General features: G+C 42.1%; 1 long non-coding RNA gene across 1 annotated transcript in view; it reads right to left on the bottom strand.

Moving 5' to 3' along the window:
* Nucleotides 1–18880, bottom strand: part of LOC105092820 (uncharacterized) — an 80254-nt gene that overhangs the window by 44608 nt on the left and 16766 nt on the right. The window contains exons 4-7 of the long non-coding RNA XR_010383821.1: nucleotides 16465–16607; nucleotides 15768–15829; nucleotides 10108–10232; nucleotides 6635–6738 (exon numbers count right to left, since the gene is read on the bottom strand). This is a non-coding gene — a long non-coding RNA (uncharacterized LOC105092820). The remainder of the gene's footprint in view (nucleotides 1–6634; nucleotides 6739–10107; nucleotides 10233–15767; nucleotides 15830–16464; nucleotides 16608–18880) is intronic.

Here is an 18880-nt window from a genome sequence, read left to right as displayed (position 1 = left end):
AGAAATTGGGACCATTCGCAACAAACCAAAACACATCACCACACTCAAAGCTGGAAGGCACCTGACGCACTCAGGAAGCCAGCTCCACAATGGCCGTAAGCTGCTTGAATGGCAGCACGCAGAAGAGTTCACTGGGTTTCACAACAGCTCTGTGAGGTTCAGGGATGCCGAAGAATGTACTGTCTGCTTCCAAAGAGCAGGCTCTTTCCAGAGTGCCAGGCTGGAAGGGCCTCCACGATACATTAGGCCAGTGATACAGAACTGGGCACGCTGGACAGGAACAAGAGCTGAAGTAGCAGCAGGCATCCAGGTTATGCACAAGAGTGTTCAAAGCCTACCAGAAATTATATTCTTGGGGGAGGGGATAGCTCAGTGGTAGAGCATGTGCTTAGCATGCACGAGGTCCTGGGTTCAATCCCCAGTACCTCCATCAAAATACATACATATATATATACACCTAATTACCTCCCCTAGCCAAATATCTTTAAAGAAAGAAATCACACTCTTAATTGAAATGATATTATCCTTTTGTGGTCATTGCTGAATCAGTCGGGACAGGTTAGATGACACAATGATAACAAACAACTTCAACATCACAGAGGTTTAGGATAGCAAAGGTGTGCCTCTGCTCCTGCTGCGTGTCTGCTGAGTCAGCTAACAGCCGCATCGCGGCCCTCCCTCTAGCACCCAGGCTGGTCAAGCAGCTGCCATCTAGAACATCGCCTTCTTCCTGTGGATGGAGATGAGAACGCTTGAAGGTCTTGCACTGGAGATGAAATGTTTAGCCCCCCTCTCTCAGCTCACTGACCAGAAGACGTCCAGTGGCCTAGCACAGCCATGAGGGGACTTGGCAGTGCCACCCTACCAAGTGCCTGGGGGAGGAAAGTATTGGAAATATTTGGTGAAAAGCATGAATGACTGTCAAGCTTAAGGAAGTTTTGTAGACTCTGATCCCATCCGTGTATATCTAGTAAACACCGGTTTTGTGCCAGGCATTGTATTAGGCACTAAAGATGAGACACAGACCTAGCTTTTGTTTTGTTTTGTTTTGTTTTGTTTTGAACAGAAAACTCAGGGGTGTTTGAGATCAATTATTATAGCAAATGATGTCTTTGGTGATAATAAGTTTTAAAAAACCCAGCTCTAGACCAGCTTCTTTTGCAGAGGGTATGTCCAGAAGCCCAGCTGGAAGACTGGCTTCCTAACCCCAGCACTCCACTAAAGCCAGTGGGGGAAAGAAGGTTTACAAACAGCTCTATGTTTAGAGACCTCTCTTGAAAGTTGCATAAGTGGGCTAGGGTGTCCTGTTTACACAGAATGACCAAGGAATGCAGACAAGGCCGCCATGAACTGCACGACAGAGGCCAGCAAGGCCGTGCACCGTAAATAGGGCCGTGGACGCTGGGGTCAGCTGCTCCGACCTGGCACTAGGCCACATGCCAGGCTCTCAACAAAGTCACCTGTGTTAATACCTAGCCATGTGAGATGGATGATTCCCCAGTCTGCAGAAGTGGAGACCTCTCATGAAACAGTCTTAGTTATGTGGTTAAAGAAAAGTAAGCTGTTCATGCAAAGTGTCTGAAAACAAGACTGACGTATATCAACTTATATGATGCTTTCTTTGCTCCCATTAAACATCTATGGATGAGAGCAATGGACTGGACATCTCCCCACGGGCAGCACGGGGTGGACAAAAGAGCTTTGGACTTCCTCAGGTTTGCCTTGAATCTCTGTTCTCTCACATACCTGCTGTGCTATTTACATTACCTTTCTCTGTTATCTGTTAACGAGGGATCTTAATACCTAGCATTGTGGACTTCCAAGACAAATTATACAGGGGGAATTATGCAATGCACCTGCCACTTGCCAAGTATTAGTTCTGGAACTCTGTGAGCACAAAAGGAATGTTAGTTTCTGTTACCCTTCACTTCAGTAGTTCAATCTGTGGTCATATTTTTCTGGAACAAAAATTCAATCTGTTCTTGTGCCCAACATTGTAATGGCTAGGCTGTGGTAACAAACAGACAAAATTTCAGTGGCTTAAGACAACAGAAGTATATTTCTTGCTCACTTAACTGTCCTGAGTGTGTGTTGGCAGGGCCACTCTCCTCCATACTGATGGAGCCTTGGAATATTTACTTTGCGGCTTCCAAGGATACCCTAGCTGTCGACATCTCAGTGAGCTGGAGGACAGAATAGCGTGGAGAAGCAAATGTGGGAGGTTGATGTGGGCCAGGTCCAGAGACGGCGCCATCGTCGTGCGCACAGTCCCCTGGAGAGAACTCAGATACAAGGTCACACCTAATGCAAGGGAGACTGGAAAATCTCATCTAGCTGCAGGCCAAAAGGGAGAGGTGATTTCTGTGGACAGTTTTCTCTCTTGATTAATAATAGTGTTTCTCTAATAGCTTTTCTCCCCAACCAGGCACATAGAGAAAGATGGGATAGAGTTGCCCTGAGAGAATCTAAAGGGGCAAAGGTTGACTTGATCTGAGCCTTGAATTGTAAAATAGAGTACTCAACTATGGCTCTAACTATCCTTCTAAACAACATTTATTTAACTTTTATTAGATGTCACATGCTGGGGATACAAACATAGAAAGAGATAAGTGATGTGAGCTGGAAGGATCAGAGACTAACAACAGGTTAGCTGTGACAGTGTGATGAAATGCAACTATTTTGTTAAATCATGGTTAACAACAAATGAAACCAGACTTGTCTAGCGAAGTTCCCATCACCAAATACTGGTATGTGCAAAACTATTGCCTATGTGGTGTTTTCACACCTCTGCATTTAGTAGAACTGCCTAAATCTAAGTTAATTTTTTTCTCACTCTTGAAAGGAGCACTTTGTAGCAAAAGCAGTTCTTAACAAGCTTTGTTTTCAACCAGCTAAAAACATACATATTTCTCTAGACTTTTTCCCCCCACATTCTACTGTCCTAATTATATTGTTTTCTGCTTTGTATTTATGTCTTGAGACAGTAACTTTTTGGAAAAAAAATATCAAAGACCCTACAGTTAGAAAATAGGAAGAGAGAGAGAGAAGAAAAAAGAAAAGAAAAGAAAAGAAAAGAAAAGAAAAGAAAAGAAAAGAAAAGAAAAGAAAGAAAGAAAGAAAGAAAGAAAGAAGAAAGAAAGAAAGAAAGAAAGAAAGAAAGAAAGAAAGGAAGAAAGAAAGAAAGAAAGAAAGAAAGAAAGAAAGGAAGAAAGAAAGAAAGGAAGAAAGAAAGAAAGGAAAGGAAGGGAAGAAGAAGGTTGAGCTGGAGTGGGAGCCTAAATGAAGAAAAGGAACTACTTTACCTTAAAACAACGCTGTGAAGTAGGTTTAGCATCACCCGTTTTATAGGTAAAGAATTTAATGATGATGATTATAGTGACAGCAGACTTACTTAGCTTTAACTATGTTCTGAGCTCTGTTGTAAGTGCTATGTGTATATATGTATACATAAACGTATATATAATGAAGTGATATAAATATATCTATACATGTATATATGCTTAAAATATATTTAATATATTTTATTATTAATTTTATTAATTATTAACATACCTTATTTAATCCCTGTAACAAGTAACACAAGAAGAGCTGTTATTACCCCATCCTAAGTTTGGGGAAACTGAGACTGAGCAAGGTCAGTAACATGTTCAAGGTCATAGAGTGGTAGAATCGAGATTTGAAACCAGACACTCTAGTCCCATTGTCCACGCTCTAACCATCACGCATATTGCCTCAGAGAGGTCAAGATATTTAAACACGTGCCCAAGGCCCCACTGTGAGACACCAGCAGATACAGGACTGGATCCCAGTGTGTCTGACTGAAAAGCACTGCTTTCTCTTCTGCTCTATACTGTCTGTCAGTAGGACTGAGGCATGGAGGGGAGAAGGGGGAGGTCATTTTCAGTGAGAGGTGAGCACGAGCAAGGACCAAAAGAAGGCAGATGTCCCCCAAACACACACCCTTGCATTTGCTGACCGCCAAGGCCTAAACACTAGCAGTTGATTTTGTGACTCAGTGGAAATTCTTCCTTGGTTACACAGGCCACAACTCCCAGTCTCCTAGTCCAAGATACCTATGTACCATCAACGTGTTTATTCACATGGACAGAGGCTCTTCCCAAGTCGGGGCTTGAGTTGTCACGGCAACAAGAAAAGACAAGGAAAGCCTTGAGAAACATCCAAAGGCCAAGAAAGGGGTAGCTGGCTGTGAAAGCTGGCAGCCCAGAACAATCCTGGTAGCACTGGGGATCCCAAGAACATTAGCGCCAAAAGGGGTCCTCTATGTCACCTACAGATAAAGGATCTGAGCTTCAGGAAAGTGCCAGGCACTGTGCTAACTGCGTTAACTAGGTTATATTATTACTTTCTAAGAAAGAGCCCAATAAGATATGATCCCAGTTTGTAGGTGAGGAAACTGAGGCCCAGACATCAGATGCAACTTGCTGAAGGTAGAACAATGATTCTGGCCTAGAACTGATTCCAGAGCCTATGTTTTCAGCTGCAAAGCTATATGCCCTAAAGACTGTGACTTACCCAACATCCACACAGCTATTCAAGTGACAGAGTCAGAACAGGGTCTTGTCCCCTCTGTCCTCCAAGGACCTCAGATTTCCCTGGCTATCAAACAGCAAGACCATCACCCACATAGAGATCAGCCCCATATTTCATCAACACCTCTTAACATTCTGCCCTTCGTTGCCCTGGAATGGGTCTTGTTCAAACTTCCCTTCCACAGCTCAACAAATAAGCAAACAAAAATAAAAAGCTTAACTTTCCATGAAAAGGCAGAGTAAACATCTGGCAGGCTTCCTGGGTCTTGGCCTCCTCCGGCTGGGTCTAAGTGCACTACATGAGTATATTTGGGTTTCAACAGAAGAGGCCATGCTAGACATTACTCACCTCCGTGCGAAAGCAAACCAACCCCAAAACTGAGTGAAGGAAATACAAGTGCTCTTGTTTGCTGATCAAAAACTAAACAAATCTTTTGAGGTTTTGGGTTCAAAAATCTTTCAGAAATGCAGTTCCCACACATTCATTTGGGATATGTGTGACTATATACGTGGGTTTGCTTAAATCTTGTCTGAAAGAAGACAGAGAAGAAATATAAATATGTGAAAGAACTTAAATAAATTTAAGGAGAAACAGTCCTTTTTTTCCATTTTATCAAATGAAATGGGACAAATTGGACTTCAAATGTGGACCATACTTTGTCAAAACCACTCAAGTGGTTAAGTTTTCTCTACCATCTGGGTTACTTGGGGAGTCACCTAAGCTCTCTGGGATTTAATTCCTCATCTGCAGAATGAGGAGAGTATCAGGATAGTGTAGAATTGGCTGTGATGAGTATGGGGTTAGAAAATGGTGTGAAAGCCTTGAAAACTGTAGAGACCTACACACAGGTGAGAGGCGGTGTTTACTCCTGTCTCCTCTGGCAGGCACCGATCCCCACTGTGACACTTCCTCCCCCATGACCCATGCTGCCCTCATGCTGATCCATGGCTACTCAAGGACCCCAGGAACACCTCCTCTCCATAGACCTCTCCTCCCCAACCAACACCAGGCATTTTGAAATATACAGGTATTAGGTGAATTTGGTTGTGGATGGGAGGCAAAAAAAAAAACTGAGATTTCCAGAGTCAAGAAAGTATAAGTTAACTAGCCACTTGTGATTTTCCTCCCCCCAAGAGACGTGGCAGAAGAGGAAGGCCTTTCTAAGTAGCAGAGCAGAACATCCCACTTTCTGGAGGGCATGGAAAGAGGAAATCTGTAGCAAGCTGGTGTATAACAGATAGCACAGGTAGCAAGGGCAAGGAGAAGGGGCGGTGGGAGCAAGACTGAACAAGGCTTAATCAGTGCTGTGTTTTCTAATCTAGCCAATTGAATCCATGCCTCATGGAGGGCTACCCAATAAATAGTTAAATACATGAATGAATGAATGAATGAATGAATGAATGAATGAATGATGTAAAATGAAACAACATAAGGAAAGTTCTGCTCTGGTAAACTTACCTAGGATGTTCTAATCCAAAAATGAAAGAGGAGTTGATTTTAATTTCAGATAGCCTTTCAGTTTTATGTTTTATTTCTTTATTTGATTTTATTTTGGTTTGCATATGAGGGAGGGACACCATTATCTTTCCAAGGCTTTGCATATCTAATGACCCTGACCCTGATCCAGGAGGCACTTGGATACTAAGCGTCAACAAGAGCTCCTAAGAGAAGAGCAGATCACACCCCTACAGTCCTATCACCCAACATGACAACAGCAGAAAAGCTCTGGCATACTTCTGCAGGAACATGGAGCAAACTGCAGTGGTAACTCTGTAGAAGGGCCTGATGTTCAAGCCATGAGGACAGGTAGGGCTGGCAGGGGAAGCACAGTTCTGGAGAACACTGAGAATCAAGAGGAAAGGACAGAGGTTGATTTTAGGAACCCAAGTCTAAGAAGGTAGAAACTCCATAAAGAACAGAACCAGCCAGAAGGTTGGCCAAAACACAGAAGGGAAGATACTCTAGACACAATACTGGCAAGAAACAGAAACAACAGTGTCAAGGTTGGCTGGGATTGTGGGTGGCATTTCCCCCATCCGTCTATTAGGCCCTGAGTAGATGGAGAAACCTGGATTATCCATACCTCAGAGTCCTCTGGTCAGGGAAACTGGGGTGCTGTTCTGGTGTATGAGGGTCTTCTGTCAATAACTTGAGGGGAGCAGAGGGTAGCAGTTACACAGAAGTGACCTGATATAGGAAAGAACAGGTGAATATATGCACCGGTTCAAAACTGGTGACAGAGAATGCAAGACTAGGAGACAAGGACAAATGATACAGATCTACAGCGATGTTGGAATGGATACAATGAGGCCAAAGTTTGGGGCAAAGTAGGAGGTTTCACAACACTTTTTCAGGGACATGTGCTATTTAGTGTAGATCACACTAGTTTAAACACCCAGGTCAGTATGAATACCAAGCAAACACTGTGACCTAAGCAAGTCCAGACCATCCAAGCTTGGCCTGCCACCTGACATCATTGCTGTAATTCTCCAAGGAGCAGCCACATGTGGATCTGAGATCTGAGATGGAGATGGTCATGGGAGCAGATGACACATGAGGGAAAAAATGTTGTTTTAACAGGCAGAGCAAGAATTCCTCCTAGGGAGAATCTTCCTTTGTTCATTAAAAAAATTTAAAGCAGCTTAAAAAGAAAATATCATTCTGGGGGATACATAAACAGAAGCTAAGGCATGAGAAGAGAGAAACAATGTACACTACATTCAAAATTAATAGGAGTTTGGGGTTATAGGAAAGAGAGATTAGTGAAAAGGAGGGGAAGTGGAGAAAAATTAGTTAGTGAGACTAGACCACCTGTACAGAATAAAGAGAGAACAGTGGAAACTCCCCCATTGCCAGGGTCACCAAAAGATATTTTAAAACAATGAGACCTGTATCAGTCAGCAATTGCTGCGTAACAAATGATCCCCAAACACAAAACAACAAGTCATTGTTTCTTGCTCACACATCTATGAGTTAGCAGAAAGTCTAGACTGGGTGTGGCTCCAGGCCATGTGTTTGTTTCAGGCCTATGACACATGGTCTTCATTCTTCTGTGACTAGTGGGATACCTCATGCACATTTTTTTTCTTGGCAATGGCAGAATTACTAGAGTCAGATCTTTCCTCCCAAGCACATTTCAAGCCTCTGCTTGTGTTACCTCTGATAACATTCTGTTGACTGAAGCAAGTCACATGACCAAGCCTATTATCAATGGAATATAGAAGTAAACTCCTTTGATGGAGGAGGGAGTAGCAGTTGGGAGTAGATGTTTGCTAAACAATGATCCTAACCTACCAAAAGCTTCATGCTAAATTTGAAATTGTTTTCACTGCTGCCAAGCAAATTCTTTCTTAGACCCCTCAACCTTCAATAGGTGTACTGCAAATACAAACTGTTTGAGCTGATTGTGGGGTCCACAGACATATGGCATGCTCCTACTCTAAGGCCCCTCAAGCATTCAGTTGCTGCCCTTTAAAGATAACAAAGAACATTCCTTTCTTAATACCTACCTGCCTTACCTGAACTAACTACTCTAGACAATGATCAGCTTTACAATGCCCGGAAGCCTGACCACCAGAACTGGTCACAACGCCCCACCCTTTCATGACCCCCTCCCATCCCTGTGGCATCAACATTAACCATTCAGAGAACTGTGCATGAGCTGATCACGTACCCTGTGACCCCTCTGTGGAAGAATCACATAAGCATAAGGAGTTAAAGGTTACCCTCCTTTATGAAAGACTTCAACAACCAACTCTCAGGGCACACAGATACCTCTTGTCTGTGGCCCGCTATTGCCTATAACAGCGTACTCAATAAACACCTTTTTATCTTCCTCCTTTGTCTGATAAATCCTTTTACTGCCCACGTAACAGCCTGCCAAATTCCACAACACTGATCTTGTATAGGATTTAAGGCAGAGGAGCAACATGATGTAGGACAGAGAACGCAGAAGGAAACAGTGGAGTGATTCCTAACAGAGAAAACAGAGTCAAAGATGGCCGTGATCATCTAAGCATCCTGAGAGTCACAGGCATCTTGAGAAAAGCAGGGGAGTAAGGATTGGAACCAATCTTCCTGAGATCTCAAGGAGAGCTCAGCTGTCAACTGCATTACCTAAGAAGTTAATAATGGCGTTAGTGAACGAGGCTAGACTGCCATTCATTGCTGGCAGGGAGCTATGGCTGGACAGGGCAAGCTCTAGAAAGAAGTCTGGGGGCTCATTCTGAACAGATGGGTGGAAAGTACCAACTAGGTCAAGACAGGAAAAAGAAGGATCCAAAGTTTCTTCTTTGAGTATAGGGTAAGGGTTTTTTCTTAAGAGTAAGATAAAAAAAAAAGACCAAGTCTTTATACACAGTCAATGCAGAACTATTAGGTAGCCTAGCTTGAAGCTTAGTTACCATATACGCTTAATTAGGGCACTTCAAACCACCTGACACCGACAGCGTTGCGCACTGACCTTCAGGGAGACAGAGAAGGCACCAATTGCCATGTTGAAAACCTGCTCAACACCAGGAACTAGATACACTACTTTATTCCCTGATTTAATCCTCACAAGACCTCTTCTCCCCACAGGTAGGAACATCTATTCCCACTCTATGGACAAGGAAGTAGAAACAGAATGCTTGACCTGTTCCTAGTGGAAAGGCCAGGTTAAACATCCCAGGTGGTCATGAAGCCACTCAGTTGTAGCGAGAAGAGGAACATGGAAGCAAAGGAGTCAGTGAATTGCCACAAACAGGTCTTTGGTTGGGTGGATTTATGAGGATTCCTGTGATGCTGTTAGAGCTTGAGAGGAAAGAAAAGGCCTAGATGGGCTTTTATGACTGTGAGTCATGTGACGTTCTACAACCTCAAAGCCTTTACAGCTGGGAAGCAGATAAAGTCCCTTGGGCCTGAATGAAGAAAACTTATCTAAAGTTACGCATTAATCTTACCCTCCACCTATCTTGACAGACGCCTCAACTACTCTATCTCCAAAGCCAGAAAAGGACAAAAGAGCTGGGGCAGAGGAAAGCACTAACATTTAATAAATGCTCTTTTGTGCCATCTAAATATAAGTCAGTAGATTTTAAAATGCCAAATGATAAAGATTATAAAAGCACTTCCTATAGCATGACACTACTATAGGCCGGTAAGTTTAGGAAGAATGATGAAGTCACAAAAAAATTACTTTATTGGCTTTAACACACTTACCTGTGCTTCAGACCCCCAAATAACCATCTTCTATAAGTTAAATAAACATTTGTTGATACCCAAAAACAAAACAAAAACAATCAAATTCTCAAAATGGTCCTAATTACTTGATGACCCAGTCTTTGTTGGCCTTCAGGATAGCCTACAATTAACGCAATTAATGATGACATATAGAAAAAAATTTAAACTTTCTCAATATTACAAAATAGCATTTTCTTGTGCATGCAGCTGGTTCGCAAGCTTCATGAACTTTCTCATAAGTTTATTCCAAAACTGTCCAGGGAAAGCCAATAATTGAACATTTTTAGAGAAGGTGAGTTGAGCAATTTGCTTTTAAGCTCATGACACACTACTCACTTGCTTTTTGGAAGCCTTCAGATATGCATCCAAATTTCTGTGGCAAATTTTCTGGTCTCAGTTTTTCAAGCACCTTGAAATAAGTTCAGTACTCAGTAACACTTAGGCTTCATAGATGCCAAAAACTGCAGTTGAAACAAACAAACAAACACACACACACACACACACAACTTATGTTGAGAAGAATGAATCTCTCCCAAAAGGCAGAACATTTCCTTTATCATTATTCTCCATTCCTTGCTTGCTCTCCTCTTCTCCTGAGAGGAGACATCATTTGATGTTAAGTTTATCAAGAGGAAAGGCTCAGAAGGGAGATCATGTTAAAACTTGCTGGAGATAAAATGCATTTATTTTTACAACAAGGCTTCCATTTTCCATCCCGGATTCCTTCTGACTGCTCAAGTGCCAACTGGACTGGTAGCTGGCTGCTTGTGTGTTTCAGAGTCCAACAGAAACTGTTTTTATGGCAGTATTTTGGTCTTATCCTGATATGTTACTTGCCAAGAGCTATTCACCCAGATTTATCAAACTTAACTTCAAGAAAAACTCCTGCCTAGTAAAAGAATACCACTAGGGATATTATCAAGGCAAGGATCTGAGAATTCCTTATTTCACTTTACCATGCACTTGCTAATGTGCACATTAAATGAAAAAAAATACAATTATAGATATTCAATGTTTTCCTCTGTTCAACAAATACACTGCTTTATCAGTGTTAAATATCTCAATGGATAAATACCACTTGTAAATGTATGTTTTTAACCCCCCTTTTTAGAGGCTTCTTGGCATTTGCTAACTCAGGAATATAAGGCTTGCCTCCCTCTTCTCTAACAAGTGTCTGGGTTGCCTCTCCCCTTCCTGTTTATCAGTAGACCCCCCTCCTCCCAGAGAGCACAAGGAGGAGAGCTTAGTTTGAACCTGTATATAACCGAAAGCCTATGAGTTTGATACATTAAAAAGCTGGATATAAAAACAGATAAAAAATAAATTTCTACTGTATAGCATAGAGAACTATATTCAATATCTTGTAGTCATCTATAGTGAAAAAGAATATGAAAACAAATATATGTATGTCTATGTATGATTGAAACATTATGCTGTACACCAAAGATTGACATATTGTAACTGACACATTGTAACTGACTATACTTTATTACTTCAATTAAAAAAAATAAGAAAAGTAAGAGTGTTTGGCTGTTGACTGGTTAGTAGCCCCCGCTTCCTTTCTGTATTGTAGCTTTTGCCCTGCAACGTCATATTAATTGTGAATCTGTATCAGAATTCCATGACAACAATCCTCTGACGGGCAGAAAGGAGATGATTCTGCTTCCCTTCCTTCATCCTTCCCATTTGCTCTGTGTTCACTCATTATTAGTTTGATAAACCTCACACAGATTCACCAAATGAGATAAAATACGTGCAAGCAAAGACACATAGAGTCTCAACCAAACCATATTTCATTGAATCACCCCCAGATCACCTTCCCAGCATGAGATGTTTGACTTGTTTGTTGGGGTCTTTGTTTTCCTATCAAGGAGCCTAAGTGATTGATCGGATTTTGCTAAGAAAGTCTATCTTTTTAGAGTCTAAATTTCCTTATGACCTAAATAGTCCTTTGCTTTATTTGTCAATTTTACTTTTAAAAAGGAAACACTCCTGCAAGTCCACAGGACTTTGACACTGCAGTGGATTTGAGGGTGAAGGAACCCATAGGCTGAGACTATGTTTTTGAAGCAGGATGGAGGATGGTGATGGGGTTGGGTAATGGAAGCTGTTTATTTACCACCAGCTGCCTCCAGCTGTGACATCCTGCTAGGTTATGGAATAAAAGCACAGTAAATAAACACCCCAAGGAGACACGCTGGAGCACAGCACACATGGAAATCCATCTCCTCACAAATCCTGGAAAAATATGTACTCAGTGATTGAGCATGTCCAAAATAAACCATCCCCAGCCAACGATTTGGAATGATTTCCATGTTGCTGCCCCGGGAGTGATTGAGAGAAATAACCCAGGATCGCTAGGGTCATTATTCTGAGTGGCAAGAACCTATTCTCTGACAACATGAGCTGTCCTTCACCTCTCCTTACAGGGCTGAATCCTATTCATCCTTCAAGACTCAGCAAAGGCATCACCTCCTTGAGGATGTCCTCCCTGACATCTGCCACCAAATTGCTTCCCCAGAGCTTCCCCAGCTCCCGGGCTTCCCCTGTCACAGCATTCATCACGTTACACTGAAGTGATGTACATGGTCTCTGTCTCTCCCATTAGACTGTAGGAGTTGTTGGAGTCATGGACCACATTCTAGTCAACTTCATATCCCCACAGCTTAGTACAATAGCTGCCTGCGGCTGTTCAGGAAATGTTTGCTTAGCTGAGTACATCCTACTTGGAAGCTTCATTTTTTCTTTTTGGTCCTTAATTGAAAAGAAAAAAAAAAAAAAGGAAAAATGCTGGAAGAAAACTTAAGCATTAGCTGGAGTCCACAGACCAAAGGCACACAATATCACTACATTTATCCTGTCCATTCCTGCTCCTCAGTGCAGGGATTGCCTTCAGTTTCTCTCTTCTCTATCTTTTCTTTTATCTCCTATTTCCTGGATCCCACGAAGAAAATGTAAATGATCTGGCAGGCCACAAAAGTTAGGAAATACTCATCTCATCCACCTCTTTATTTTACAAAGGAGGAGACTGAGTCTCAGGACATCTATATTCTCAATTCCACCTTTATGTCTCCTTTTCTCTGCTCATTAAATTCTGATCTCTATGAGAGTTCATGCTTAGTCCTCACTCCACAGAGAGCGGACCATGCCCTTCACTTCATCCTACCCTCAACGAGGAATGTGGATCTAGATCTTGATTCTAAGATAGCGTGTGGCCCACCCTCCTAAGGGATGAAGCTTTCAGAGAGTTTAAAATGTAAAGTGAATATGACCCTGATACTTTCTGGATGACATTTCTTCTCTCTAGTGGCTTGTGAATCAAGTTGAAAGAGAACTGCCTCTCTCACCCCACTCTGAGGTGACTGAAGCCAATTTATAGGCACTGCATACTTTCCAGTAATAATACAAGGTTAGCAATAAAGTCACCTTTGTCGAACACCTACTTTGCACTCTGCCTTTTGCTGGATGTTTTGCATCTGTGATCTCATTTCATTACCGCAAAAAAAAAAAAAAAAAAACTACAAGGCAGATATTATTCCCATTTTACAGATGAGAAAGCTGAGGCTCAAAGAGGTTAAATAGCATGCCCCAAATCATACAGCCAATGGGTGGATGAGCCAAGTTTCAAAGCTGGCTCTCTGACTCCAAAGCACACGTTTTGCCTACCACTCAACAGTAAAGACATTAAAGTGAAGGGAAAGTCTTGTTTAGATGCAGCATCTACTTTCGGTACCCCTTTCTAGAAGCTATCGCCTTCCTTCCTCTGCCCCTCTAAAACGTGTCTAGGAAAAAGGTGGTTGCTGGAAAGGTAAAGTGCCCAAACCACAGAACACACAGAGCTGAAACCAGGGATAAGAAACCAGGAGCTTGCTCAAGGAAGAGAACCTAGTGATACAGGAAGACGTTGCAAGGACAGTCAGTCCAGCTCATTCTGCGAACCCAGAGAGCATGGTTCTGCCTGTCGGAAAAGCTTTTAATGGGCTTCTCCCTAGCACTTCAGCTCTTTCCCAGCAGCATCCAAAAAGCACCACTGAACACCTGCCACAGTGCTCTCATCTGGCCTTGAAGGATTGCCCTGTGGGCTCTGCAATTGTTATTGAAACTGTGGAAACTCTGAAACTTCCTGGAAATTGCAGGTTCAGCCATAATGAAGTTACCATTTTAGCCAAACCAAATTAACTTCCCAAACAATATTCCCACTAACCCCAAACAGTACTCCCGCTAGCCCCAAACTCTCCAGACTTTAAAGTACAAAATAATTAAGACCCTGCAAGGCCACTTTGTTCCTTCTCAAACATTCTCTTTTCCTAAAGTCCAACTTCATGGTCAATTTTGAGTCTTTGATTTTCCTGTTTCAAAGAAATAGTTCAGAATCAAATTATGGTTGATTCTGAAGCCAGAAGTTAGAGTTTAACAATGATTCAGCAAAGAGGGTTATTCCAAGAACTTGGTGCCAGGATTATTGTGCCAGGTGACTGCCCCTGCATTTCTTCATTTATCTTCACAACAACCCTGTCAGGTACAATTACACCCCCGTGTTGTGAATGAGTGATAAAGCACACTGCCCGATGCCACTGAGCAGAATGAGTAAGTGGAATTTAAACGCAGGTTTGTTTGGTGGGTTTTTTTTTGTTTTTTTGTTTTCTTGGTTTTTTTTTGGTGGTGTGTTTCCTTGTGTGTTGTTTGTTTGTTTGAACTCATTTTACTATTTTAAAGCACTTGCCCAACCTAAGGAAGCAGAGCTACAAAACAATGGGTAGTTTCAGGAAGTAGCAAGATGCCCATCATGGGCACTGAGACATGAAACAGCAAAGGATGTGTGATTCAGTGCACTTTAAATAAGAAACTTCTGGTGAGTAACAGAATTGGGGTCTGGACAGGAAGTCATGGCCAGATCACTGAAAGCCATATTTAGGCACTTGGGTACCAGGCAATGAGGAATGTTTGAGTAGCTTTAAGTAATTAATTCATCATTCTTTCAGCAAATATTTTATGTAGTACCAACTGTGTGCTAAGCCCTGGGGACAAAACTGTAAACAGAACAGATGTTTCCTGTCCTCGTTGGATCCACAGTCCAACAGAGACGATGGGTCATTTCCATAAAGAGTGGAAAGTGCCCTGACTGGGGATGAATAAGGTGCTAGAGGAGTATCAGGAAGACCAATGAAGGGAAGTCTTCCCAGGGGAAAGGATGCCTAAGTCAAGACTTAATGGAGAGGAAGCACGGGGAAGGAAGTAGTCAAGGAGATGGTTGGAGTCGGTGGAAAGAGCATGAGTAAGGCAAGAGGTAAGAGCGAGGACGGTGCATCAGAATAACTGGAAGAGGCAGAGTGGCTGATGAGCATGGCTAGAGATGAGGCTGCAAGGGTTGTAGATGAGGCTGGAAGGGGCAAGATCAAGAAGCCAGGGAGCGTTAGGAGTAATTCTTACTTTAGAAGACCACTCAGCATGTGGTGACAGCTGGACACGTAAAGCCACTCAACATAGATTCAAACCTCCGTGTCTTCAAAAACACCATGAGACTGTGGCTCAAAAAACGGATTCGACCTCCAGAAGCAAGTTTTGTCACCTCTTCCAATCAGAATGCTTTCAGTTGCAAGCAACAGAAATGAAAACTGGCTTAAATATTAAGGAAATGAAATATTTACATGACAGTCTAAGGATAAGGAAAGCATAGCACAATCAAAGTCTCAGAGATAAAATCAAGCTTTTCGGTTTTGTTTTTTTTTTTTTAACTCTCCAATCAGTCCTCCTCAGCATCGGCCTCATTATACACCTGGTTCCCCTCCCTTTGAAATTGTAAAATAGATGCCGGTAGCACTTGAGTCTCTGTGCCTATTTGTCATTATCTATCAGGAGAGAGAGGCAAAGTCTTTTTCCTCAAGTATGGCACCTAAGCCCTTTCCTTTGTCTGATCATACACACAGGTCACTCCTGGATCACTAGTCATGGGGGGAATGCCATGTGTTTGTTGGCTTAGGTTAATCAAAATCTACCTTTGAAACTGGGAGTGGTGTCAACTTTCCCTGTATCTCATGGTGGTGGAGGATATTGATACCTGAAAAAAAAAACAAACATGATTACGTTAGGAATAAAATTGAGGAACAGGAGCAGAGTCCATTACACTCCACTTACAAACGGGGTTCCTTTGCTTTTGAACAAGTGACAACAGCCCTGACACCTTGTATCCGTTGCTGGAGCAGACAAGCCTCAGGTCAATCCCCTACCAGTTATCCATTCAACAGTGACAACAACAAAATGGTAACTCTTATCCCCTAACCTGGTAACTTCAATTATATGGAAGTAATTGTGTGCCTAAACAAGCCACACATTGGACATAAGCAGTTCTGGATAAAATAGAAGTTTATTAAACTCATCTTCATATTCACATAAATTTTTTTAAATGACACTATCTAGGCCAAGACCTTTTTCCTTTTTTCCTTCACAGAATAACATTGAGAATCAATTTCTCCAGCTTAACATCACCAGCCTTGGCAGCAGCTCATATTTGGAATATAAATGATGTCATCTGGTTGGCCTTTTCCCATCACAAACAGTAAATCTCTGAATCTGGAGAGATCTTTTATTTGGTTACACATATTGTACAGCATCAAGGGGTTAGAACACATGTGCTGGAGATTATTAAAATCATCTGGAGGAGAATGGCTTATTATTGGAAAGCCCAGAACTTACGACCCTTTCTTGCCTGGTATCTCCATCAACTCTCCTTTTGCTGCTGCCTTTTCAAAGCAACAATTGCAGTCCATTGGCTTATGATCCTCTGCAGACTGAAGTTTTGCCGGTGCATCATGTTTTTCCTCTTCAAAAAGGTATCCCTAACATACAGATAGAGCAAAGAGGACAGGACTGCAAGTCAGAAAGCCAGCCTCAGCTCAGCGACATGCCAAATACATGGCTCTGGGCAAACCACTTAAACTCTTGTAACTTACTTTCTTCATCTGCAAAATGAAGATGATGATAGCCACCCTCACAGCACTGTTTGAGAGGCACAGTAAACAACTACTGAATACTTGATGACTACTTTATAATTTGCTAAAGTCTTTCAGTTACTTAGCAATGGACTTATACAGGGAAAACGCTCAATAGATGTCTGATGAATGACATGGAACTAGGTGGTAATGCAGTTCAGTGCATTCTAAGTCATCAAGTTATTTCACGTCTCTGAACTTAGTTTTCTCCAGTTATAATGTGCATTCGATTTTAACCTTCCTTTTAGAGTTGTTGTCTAAAAGAATAAACAAAATAACATACATGAAGCGTTAGCACCGTGTCTGGCACACTGCAGGGCTTGCGAAATGAGGTTCCCTTTTCTCCAATCCCCTCCTCTTTAAGAGTCTCACATTTCTCATCCCACAGAATTGTTAACAACACTAACATTCTACCTATTGAAGGATAGAGCTGTGGACCAGAAAGAATAGAAAGGCCAGGCATTGGTCCTGGCTTTCTAACTTTCCCAGTTGTGTGAACTTTTGCAACTTTCTCAGGGCCTCCGCTCTTACATCTGAAAATGAAGGAGCTGGCAGGTCTAACTCTGAAGTACTCAAACTTTTTAAATTTACAGATCAAACAACAACAACAACAAAAACAAAGCAATCACAGATCAGAAGCCTCTCATAGAATGGTCAATATTTTGATTTGATAAATAGATATTTTTCAGATAATTGCCACTTACCATAGCAACGTCAAATAAAAGGACAGAGAACACCAGAAAAGAAGGAAGAGCAAAATTTCAGAAGACCTCTGTTTCAGTGGAATGAATTAACTTTCTGAGAAAATTGCTGAGTTGTCCCATTGTCCTCATTTTTCCACAGACTGGTGAAAACTTGTCAGGACCAACAAGAGCCTTTTGAATAGCATCAGGGGACCATGGGTCTGCATCGCCTGGAAGATTTCCTCCAGCACGCATGTCCTGTGATTCTCCCATGGTTCCTCCATGGTGAGAAGCTATGGTGTTAAAATAGCTTCTTTGGGTAAAAGTAATAAAAACTATGGGCCACTTCAGAGAAGAAATCAACCCAGTAACTAATTTTTCTGAACTAAATGATCGTGAGTCTAAAGAGGGAGTTTAACTTGGTCAAAATGATCTAAGAGATTAAAGATCCACATATAGGAATGCCCCGAGACCCTTCCTTGTCCCTAACACTAATCCTTCTGTCTTGGGCTTCACTCTCCACTGACTGTAAAGTGGTGACAACCACACTGGCGCCCACCCCCACCTACATGAAAACATGAGGGAGATGTGAGCAGACCAAACATATCCAAAGTAGTCCCAAGTCAGGCACTGCATTCTCACCCCAAGGGCAACTTTTCTAACAACTGTCCCTCTCCACTCTCAGGCCAAAAAAGATCTCTGAGCTCTACCATGATGCGCTCAAATCCCCTTAATGAACACCAAATATTGTATTCCTGAGAGTCTAAAGAGATACTTGCTCATTCATAGTCAGCACTCGCTTTTAACAAGCTTGGTTATTTTGACCAAATTAGAAATAGACAAGCAGGAGAGAAGGAAGAGAAGCTGTTCAGACAGATCTGTGGTTGAGGCTACGCTTGACCTCCCAGAACGAGAGAAAATCAAAACAAACGCACAGATAAAACTGACTCTACCACAACTTTGAACAAGAGTAGGTGTTCGTAACCTTGAATCTAAGTCATCAAGAAAAGTTTAAACTTTATTCTATAAACTTTGGACACTGGTTATAGACTTTAGCCAAACTGGTTGAAGTAGATGCTCAGAGGAGCACAGCTCAGCTGCCAGGCAGGTGGACGCTAATTCTCCAATGACCCAAAATACATGAAGTAGTAACAGGAATAGGAACAACCTTGACTGGTGTTGTATTGTTCTCTGACTCTTGTAAAAAGTGCTCTGTGCTGCCACTTTCTCAGCTACTATTCAGACCAACCTTGTGAGGGAGAAATGATCATTATTATCATCCATCCCCTTCTCTAAATGAGGAAACCGATAAATTCAGCGTGGACAGTAGAGTTAGTCAGCGGCAGGCTAAGCAAACCCAGGGCGTCTGACTCTATGCACTTTTCCCACCCTCTGCTCCTCTGTCATCCTTATAAATAGCTCTAACACTAAGAGGTT

This window comes from Camelus dromedarius, chromosome 14, assembly GCF_036321535.1.
Source record: "Camelus dromedarius isolate mCamDro1 chromosome 14, mCamDro1.pat, whole genome shotgun sequence".
NCBI classification, from domain to species: Eukaryota; Metazoa; Chordata; class Mammalia; order Artiodactyla; family Camelidae; genus Camelus; species Camelus dromedarius.
The sequence above is the reverse complement of the archived record's forward strand: the minus strand, read 5'-3'. Positions and strand labels throughout refer to the sequence as shown.